Source organism: Numida meleagris, chromosome 3 (genome assembly GCF_002078875.1).
Source record: "Numida meleagris isolate 19003 breed g44 Domestic line chromosome 3, NumMel1.0, whole genome shotgun sequence".
Taxonomy (NCBI): domain Eukaryota; kingdom Metazoa; phylum Chordata; class Aves; order Galliformes; family Numididae; genus Numida; species Numida meleagris.
The window spans coordinates 101,305,674-101,315,292 of record NC_034411.1 but is presented as its reverse complement, the minus strand read 5'-3'; positions in this window follow the sequence as shown (position 1 = coordinate 101,315,292).

The window sequence follows — 9,619 nt, the reverse complement described above, 5'->3', positions numbered from 1 at the left end:
AAGAGAAGAGAAGAGAAGAGAAGAGAAGAGAAGAGAAGAGAAGAGAAGAGAAGAGAAGAGAAGAGAAGAGAAGAGAAGAGAAGAGAAGAGAAGAGAGAAAAGGAGAGAAAAGAAGGAGAGAAAAGGAGAGAAAAGAAGGAGAGAAAAGGAGAGAAAAGAAGGAGAGAAAAGGAGAGAAAAGAAGGAGAGAAAAGGAGAGAAAAGGAGAGAAAAGAAGGAGAGAAAAGGAGAGAAAAGAAGGAGAGAAAAGGAGAGAAAAGGAGAGAAAAGGAGAGAAAAGGAGAGAAAAGGAGAGAAAAGGAGAGAAAAGAAAAGAAAAGAAAAGAAAAGAAAAGAAAAGAAAAGAAAAGAAAAGAAAAGAAAAGAAAAGAAAAGAAAAGAAAAGAAAAGAAAAGAAAAGGAAAGGAAAGAAAAGAAAGGAGTGCCTTGGTTCTTGAAAAATTATCCATGCTTATGGTTGGACAACAATCAAAAGCAGCATTCAGGAGGTCAAGGAAAGGAAGGGAACTTCTTATACCCTATTTAACATTAGCTTTTTACATTGCTTGTCAGCAGAGGACAACTTCAAAGAGAAATTTGAAGTATTGTAAATAGACTTAAAGCTGTGTACTGGAATATTGTGCAAATTGTAGAATGAGAGAAGTCATTATTATGTTGGTGGGAATAAAGAATGACATTTCAGTAGCACTGCAAAAAGTACGAATACTTCTGAATGGTTTCTACAAAAAAAGCAAAGGCAGAGTGGGCCCTTGAGTGAACAAATAGTAGAATAAGAAGGAAAATAAGGATTGTTTCTTCAGCCAGTGTGCTTGTACATATCAGTCCTAATTTCTTGGCCTCAGGCCTCTTGAAAGTTGTTTGCCACATAGGACTTCTAGGAGAATGTGACTATGCACAGTTGTGTTCCCAGCACCAGCTTATGTTTACATTAGCAAATTAAAGACACGAGCGTAGTCCCTGGTTTGTCATTCTTCCATATGGCTAAATTTTCAGAACCATTTCTGATGTATGTAAAATACAAGTTTTCCAGAACAATTCCTGGATGTACTGTAAGAATTATACCTGGCCCAGGAACAGTACTGCATAGGCAGTTTGGATGAAGCCACTCTTTGGATAGTGTGTTTAAGATTATGACTTTCGTAGCACGGTGCCAGCTGGCCTCAGGGCTAGAGAACATTGACCTGGCACAGGGTGCAGGTCTGTGTTACTTTAGTACATCAGTGCAGCTTTTGTGGGCCAACTTTGCTGCCTGCTGAACTACCCTGGCACAATGAGCATTTGAGGGGAACACTAAGCTCAGCTTAACACAAATGGCATAGGAGAGAGGCAACAGGCTCAAGATCATCTGGCTCCTGAAGCACCCTCTTGGCACATCATCAAAATGTAGGTTAGAATGATTTCAAGTGTAAGAGTCCTTACAACTTTTAGTGGTTTTTCCTCAAGGAGCGCTATAGCCACATGTCATAAATCAAAATAAAACTACGTCATACGCTGTGTGCTCAGACTTCTATGTTTTCTGCAATTACTGCGTAGAAATATCTGTAACATATTCCTGTAGTAGTTTTTCATTCACTCAGTGCTCTAGAGTGAAACACCAAAGATTCCACTAGTAACATGACCAGAACTGAAGCCTGTGGAGGTGTGGGAACTGTCATGTAACACAGAATATTCTGAGTGCATCTTTACTAATTATCTATTACACTTGGACAGAACTGCTTCTCAGATTATCGTGTAAAATAATGCATGTGGTGCCTAAGGGGTAAAGGAAAAAGAGGTATCCCTGAATGAATATTACCTTAGCAGACAAGTTGCTGCTCAACATTTTTCATTCTGTATTCTCTCTTTCAGTTCAGGAAAAGTCCATCTACTTATCTTCTGGATCACCATTAATGATGCTTTATCCCATTAAGTATTGATTTGCTAGAGAATAAGACATCTCTGATGTTGTCTCCATGACTTCCCAGAGGATGAAGGCTATGAAAAAGAATTATGGGCAGTACTTTTGGCCTTAAGAGGAATCTGGGGACAGTATCACTTCTACTTGAAGAAAACTGATTTCAGAGGACTTGGGATTTGTCGCATGTCACTTTGAAGAAGACTTCAAGGACTTCCCTAAAATGGCTCCAGACTCAGCTCATTCAATGGGCTAGTTCAAAGATGGCCTGGAAGATGAGTAAGGGGAGTAGGAAAAAAAAAACTATTTATCCCTTCTTTTCTTTTGGAGATACTTTTTAGGGAGTATTTTGCTTAGTGTTGTTTTAATCAGGTCACTTGCTTAACTACCCAGATGGATGAACATAAATCTTAAATTAGAAAAATCAGCATAAACTGGTAGAGTGGGTTGGGACTTTACCATGTGTGCTAGAGGTCTAAGCTCAGTGGGCTTCTATGGTGACCAGCAATGGACAGGATTTTTCAGAGAGGCTTCAGCAGAGGCCTAGACCAACCACAACTTAGGTCCTTGTCATACCCTCAGTTTTAAACTCTACACAGACCCTCCAGTGGCTTCTGAAGTACCACTAGGAAGTCTGTCTTTGGAGCTGACTGCTGTATACTCTCCTTTTCCCAAAGTCTGGACTAGCAAAGGAAATACAAGTGTTTGTCTTGGACAGCCGTAATAGCTTGGATGGTTGCTGGGACAACATGTTGTCATTTAACTGCTCATGGCTTTGCTTCTGATTCAGTACTCTAAGAATAGTTTTTAATTGCAAAATCTCCCCCTCCATGATTTCTGCTGCACACAGGCCTGAGGAGTACTCTCTTCTTTGCCTCCTGACAGCTTGAGTCACATCCTTGGTTGCTGGTCAGCATTGATTCCAGGCCAAGCCTTTGGCTTTCTTCCAAGTGAAGGAATATTTATGATCTTGGCTCATGAAAGGAACCCACAGGATGAATGTGTTCCCTTAGTGCAGAGTCTAGAAGGAGCAGCAAGGTGATCCATATGCACTGGGTCAGGAGAGCTAAGCAGACAATGCCAACTGCCAAGCTACCATGCGCTGGCAGGCTGTAAAAGACCTGTGCAGATATTTGTCACCAAGAAGTACAGTCCCTTTTTCATGTTTTCAGTCTTTCCCTGATCTCTTGTTACAAGATATTGGTAGATAACAGCAGAAGTCACTTCATACACGAATATGTGGCCTGAGCATTTACAGGCTAGTGCCAGTGGGAATTAGTGGGTGTGGTGGTGATACTCCCGGTGTTTGTGCAACAAGCTTAACAAGCAACAAGCTTAATGGAGCTTTGAAAGTACAGCCATGGGAGCGGGGGAAATGATTTTCTTCAATGGAAAGGAGCAAAGTGGAGAAATCATCCTTGTAGCAGCTTTTTGAAAAGAAGTGGGTTTGGTAAGATGGTTTTACTCATGTCCAAAGACAATTTTTCAGTTATTCCCATTAGCCTCACTGAGACAAGCCCCCAGGTTTCAAAATCTTACAAAAAAGAAAGGCAGACCTCTTTAGGATGCAGAAGTGTAGGTTAAACCTCTGTTCTTCATGAATATGTCAAAAAAGTTTGTGTCAATTGGCATTCGTCCTGCTGGACATCTTTCATTTTGCACAAACGTTGACATATGCATAGGAGGAGGAAGAGGTGGTCAGAAAAACAGGGGTTGGCTGGGAGAAAAAACACTTATCAAGGGTGTGGGAAAACAAGACCAGAGTCCTCATAGATCTAACTGAGTTAAGAGATGAAAACAGTGCTGCCAAGAGTAAATGACCGCTTCAAACTGGACTTTGGTCTGTTGTGAGGGCCAGAGGACAGGCTGACTGTGGCGCTGGGCAGTGTTTGGTAGAGGGCAGCTCCTTGTACACTGGTATTGTGAGGATTTTAGAGATGAAGTAGAAAAGGACCTCATGAAGATAGAGCAGTGAAAAGTGTGTCAGATGAAGACAATAATCCTCCATGAGAAGTTTTCTTCTCCTTATTGTGAGTTTTGAGTAAGGAAAATTGTGTGAGGAGTACTCTGGAAAAGGAATGAACACTGAGTGTGGGGAACAGCTGGAGCATTTCTGACATACACTTCTTTTACTTGCCACCCTATTTATGGGTCTGTAGGAATGTGGAGGGGAAAAAAAGTTTACTGCTTTAATATTTCTTGTGAGCAAAATCCATATAAGATCCATCTTGGTATGTGAGAGCAGAGAATAAAAGGATGTGAGTCTGTGCCAGTTTGCAATGATTAAACTGAGTACGGTGATTGTCTATATTATGATTTAAAGTTGCTGGACTCTTTTCCCTCAGGTGCTTTTATATATATAGCTGTAGGTATAACACTTCCACGCCAAGCATTCAATACTTTTAGAGGAAAAATCACTATATAGTTACTTAAATGTTGTGTGTGTTTATTTTTGTTTTGTTTTGTTAGATATTTATTTAGATTGCGTTTTTATAGTGTTATTATAAGAGTCAACAGATGGTCTGCTGCAAATAGTCTTCCAAGAACAAATAGATTTTCTCCTGGCATATAACTAAGTAATCTGTGTAGTGAATTTGCTGTGCCTGGTTGTGCCATTTTGGTTGGGTATTGAATGTAGAAACTTTTTCTTGATATGAGTAGAGGTGAGGGGAGCAGAGAACTGAGCCTCCTTCTCACAGTCCTCTGTGGGTTAATATATGAGTACAAATCATCTGCAAGACCACTCTGCATCACAAGGCCATTTACAGCTTGGCACATGCTGAGACCACATGCCTACATTTCATCACATGAGGAGAGATTTGCAATTGGATTAAAGACAGGAGAAAGACAGGGGAAAAGATCCCTCTCGGATTGGGATTGCAGATGGGGGGATAAAACAGGTTTGGCACAATATCTCACTTTTCTCCCTGTGTCTGATGTGGGATCGAGATACAGGGAGAAACCTGATGCTCTGTAAGGATATTTCGTGTACCTTGGGTCTTGAGAAATACAAGATTTTCAACAGAGCACTGAAGACCATGAAGAGACCCATGGTTAAACCATGCCCACTGTGATGTTCGCTGGGGCTCTTCTTCTGTTAAGAAGAGGCATCTAAAAGGGAAATTGAGCTGACACAAATTGGTCTCCAATAGGTGTAGTTTCTTGAAACAGTGTTCCTCCTCCTTCTTCCACTGGAATTTCTGAAGGGAGAGATCTGCCAGCTCTTAATCAATTCTTATAGATCAACCAAAATCAGCAAATAAAATAAATTCTATCTTCATAAAGATATTGCACCTTTGAGTCCTCATCATTGATGTCATAAGAGGATGCTGGCGTTAGGAAATGTAGTAATTACAAATTAAGTTACCCGTGAAATCATAATTGTATTGAACAGCCAACAACTTTGATTTAAAAACAAGTTATAGAAACAATTAAAGTTACTTCTATAAAGGATGTAATCAATTAGAAAAATAAATTCCATGTGTTCCTTTTTTTCTTTTTCTTTTTTGACTCACTGTTCTCGAATACTTGTGCAGCAAAAGGCTTATGAAATGCCAATTTCAGTCCAGAATCCACAATTCATTTATTCAAGAAAGCAAGTTTGTTTGGGGATTATATTGTAATTCTGAAGCACTGAAGCTGATCGTAATTTTTCAGATGATTTGAATGGAAACATGAAGAGGGCTTTCCTAAGATGTAGTGTACAATTTTGTGGTTGAATAATCATGGCAAAGATAAATAATGAAGTTAAAATGGATTCTTATGTCAAATAATTAGCTCATAAGTCTTTGATCAATTCATAGCTCAGACTGCAGAGAAAGAGATAATTTTTAAGAAATAGTAATTTAGGAAAAATATTATAACTTGAAATGTTTGATATCAAACTTTTGAACACCAAATATTTGATTAAGTCATGATCTACAGGGAGTTTTTTTCCTAGCTCTACATCTGTTACACCATCACAGAATATAATCACAATACATGTACAAATACAATCATAATGTTTATAGGGTAACATATTGACAACACTTGTACAATATTTTAGAATGTAAGTATTAGGTATTTGATAAAATAATGGTACAACAGTTACAATACTTTAGTAAAGTTACAGGCAGCTTTATTCTTGAATACAATTAATTTTATATTTTATTTACTTGCTGAGTACAACATTCAGAGTCATGACTGAAGATTAACATAGTATAATAACATAATGTCTGAGTAAAATATAGTATCAGTCTGTATAATGGCATGTTCTATACAGATGGTTTGAATTACATTTTTATTGATGTGTCCAGAAGTTGGTTTTTTTTTTTTTTTTTTTTTTGCAGCTTAGACATCTGGGGGCTTTTAAACATACAAAGTATAGCAAATTGCAGATGAATTGGTCCACGAGCACAGTTTAAAAAATATATATTTCTCTTAAGGTGTATTGTTGAAATTAGAACATGAAAAAACAGGTACTGGAGGAAACTTTGACCCACTGGAATTCTATTTGAACTACTGTTACATATTTCGAAGCATTTGCTTCTCTTGAAATATTTGCTTCTTGATGAGATTTTTACATAGGTTACTTAGACAAGACTAAGAAACAATCGCATCAATTATCTGTTGAATGTAGTTGCTTTCCAAGCACTGATTCAGACTCTGTCCTCATTTCTAAAAGGTATGAGTTTTTTACTTGTATTAATTAAGATGAACATGCAACCCTGGGGTAAAAGCAGGCACTGGAGACAAGGTACTGACTGTTAGGTAAATAACAAATTGACCATGTGTCTACTGGTGAATTTTCCATTATCATAGTAGATGTGTCATCTTGATTGTGCCAAAAGGGTGGTCTCACTTTAGCTGCACTGAGATGTAGGTATATTCTTATACTAACAGAAGCAGATCTTCAGAAGAGGCAGTCTGACTTGCCTTTGAAACTGAAAGCAAGCTCACTAAAATGCTACAGTTATAGTTACAGCATACATAATTGACACTGATTGATTTTCCTTTTTGGATTTCACAGGATTTTACTATTTTTTGAAAGTTTCATTCTCTGTAGGTGTCACAGTGTTCTGAAACTTACTACCTAAGTAAGATACACAGTATCAGTATCACTGTAAAATCCCCTATATTTATTGTTAGCGCAAGTTAGAACTGATTTGTAGAGGATCACGGATAATCCTCAGTTTACCTATTGGTTTCATTTCAGGTAGGTGTGTAGGTACATTGCTACTAATATGACTGCCGTTGGTTCTTAGTGCTACAGGACTAACAGTTTCTGAGTGCTCCATTCCATTATGGACAATAGAAGAGACTGCAACACGAATGCCAACAGTGTTGACATACAAAAAAAACTATTTCACATTTTTTATATTTTAAAGATGAAGCTTTGTCTTTCTTTTTATAGATATAGAGATATATGTTTCACATCTTAATTTTACATTTCAAAAGTAAAGAATGGAGACATAGAAAAATGAAATCAATTCTCTGAAAGCATTTTTAGGAAATAAAACCTACTACTCCTTTAGAAGGACTATCTTCTCCATTATAATTATTATGAAATAGCTGCAAGTATAATGCAATGTTTGTTTCTCTTAGTTTGCACCCTTTCTGCAGATGTACCAATTTTTTCATTCACTAGGGTTATTATTCCATTTTCTTCACAGTAAAAAAAAAAAGAAAGAATCCTTCATTTTCAAAGGGGTCTGCCTACTTTCAGAGCTGTCTGGAATTTCTAATACAAAAGGACATTAAGGATATTTGTTCTGCCTGTCTGGGAAATATTTCCATAAAGTTTCAAAATGATAAGAGCATTTCAAAGGTGACTAAAATACAGTATTCATATTTTAAATGTCTGTAGTTTGTTTGAACCTTGGCAAGAGCAGTTCATGAAAATAAAAACAGCACAGCCAGGACATATAACTGCATGAAATAAGAATACTTCAGACTGTGTCTATTAGTATTGCAGCTTGAGGAAGAGAGATTTCTTTCCAAATTCATTTCTTGAATTGATCACCAAAAAAAAAAAAAAAAAAAAAAATCACCCAAAAACAAACAAAAAAACCCCCAACAACTCAATAAAAACTATTTTGAACTCTGAAAGTTTACACGACAAAGTGATTCATGATCTAAAACAGGACAACAAATATGGGGCATAGTCTTGCTATCACAGTTATTGAGAGCACTACTTAAATGGCTGATTGCATGTCTATCCCATTGCATTTGGAATACTTTCAGATTGTTGCCAGCTTTTCCCAATAAACTAATGGAAGAATGATAGAGATAAAAAAAATCTGTCCAAAAGGTTTAATAAAAAGCAGGGTGAAATGACCTAGCGTCAGAGACTGAGCACCAATTTGGGGTTTATGCTAATTCTGAAAAAAGATTCATATTTATGAATATTGGAAGACATCTGAAGCACCATGGGATATGTTGAATAGAAACCTTTTTCTGTCATGCTGACCTTAATGCTCACAAAACTCTTGCATGAGACAAATTAGAAACACGTTCCACAACAGTCATCCCATTTCACATCAGGGAACATCAGTTACTGGGGAGGACAAGAACAACAGAAGCATGAGGATTTATGGTGTCAGAACTTCAGATTTCTCTACTTGAGTGTCTTCTAAAGAAATCACCACAGTCACAAAAAGCATGGTTCTTGTTATTCTGTAAGTTATTTGCAAAGTCAAGAATGGAAATAAGTTGTTTGAAAGAGAAAATACATTAGCAAAAAATCGTCATATATCTTTCATATTGAAGTAACAGTAGGAGTTTGATTTATCAGAGAGTGACTCTCTCTGTGCTGCAACAATGCCATTACTTAAAATCAGTGAAAGAATTACAGTGACTAAAAGGCAAAGTAAACCTGATGGAGCTTAACAGAGTGATGCTTTCTCACGTCTTCCTTCTCAACCTGCTGAATTATGCACTGTGCATAAAGACATTTGATGGGCATCCTCAGATTCCTGAAGAAATAAGTGCTTTGACTAAGTTCATCTTATAGCCTAATTATATATGTGAATTGAGAGACAGACATTGGGTATTTTCATCTTTTCTGAAGGAAATATCTAAAATAGACTGGTTCAATATAACTTTGAATATCACTCTCTCCTTGTGGATTATAGAAGGGAACTAGGAATCCAGATTAGATATAGACATTTAGACATATAGTAATAGCAAGCTAAAACATACTTCTGGTGATAAAACCTACTTCTGGCACTAGATTTCCTCTCTGAGGTCACTTGAAGATCACTCTGGAAGTGTAAAAGAGGTTATATTTGTACATGTTTGGAACGATGTTTGGCTAAGCTATCTCATTATCTTCACTATGTAATCTTACTGACTGGCTGAGTATCATCAGACTCATCAAGAAACTGCCTTTTTAGAAATGTCTCCATATGGAAGTAGACCTTTACTTGAGAATGGAATGAACACTTTAAGGGAAAATGTTTATTCTGTGTTTATCAGACATAACATACAGCATCTCCTGAGTAGCATGACAGAAGACAGAGATCTTTTGAGTATAGATAGCAACTTTCTTAGGGTTTCCTTTTCCTCTTCCTTTCCCTTTCCTTCCCTTCCTTTCCCTTTTACTTCTTTCGCTTTCCCTTTCTTTTCTTTCCCTTTCCGTTCTTTCCCTTTCTCTTCCCTTTTCTTTTTCCTTTCCTTGTCCCTTTCCCTTTCCTTTTTCCTTTTTCCTTTTCCTTTTCCTTTTCCTTTTCCTTTTCCTTTTCCTTT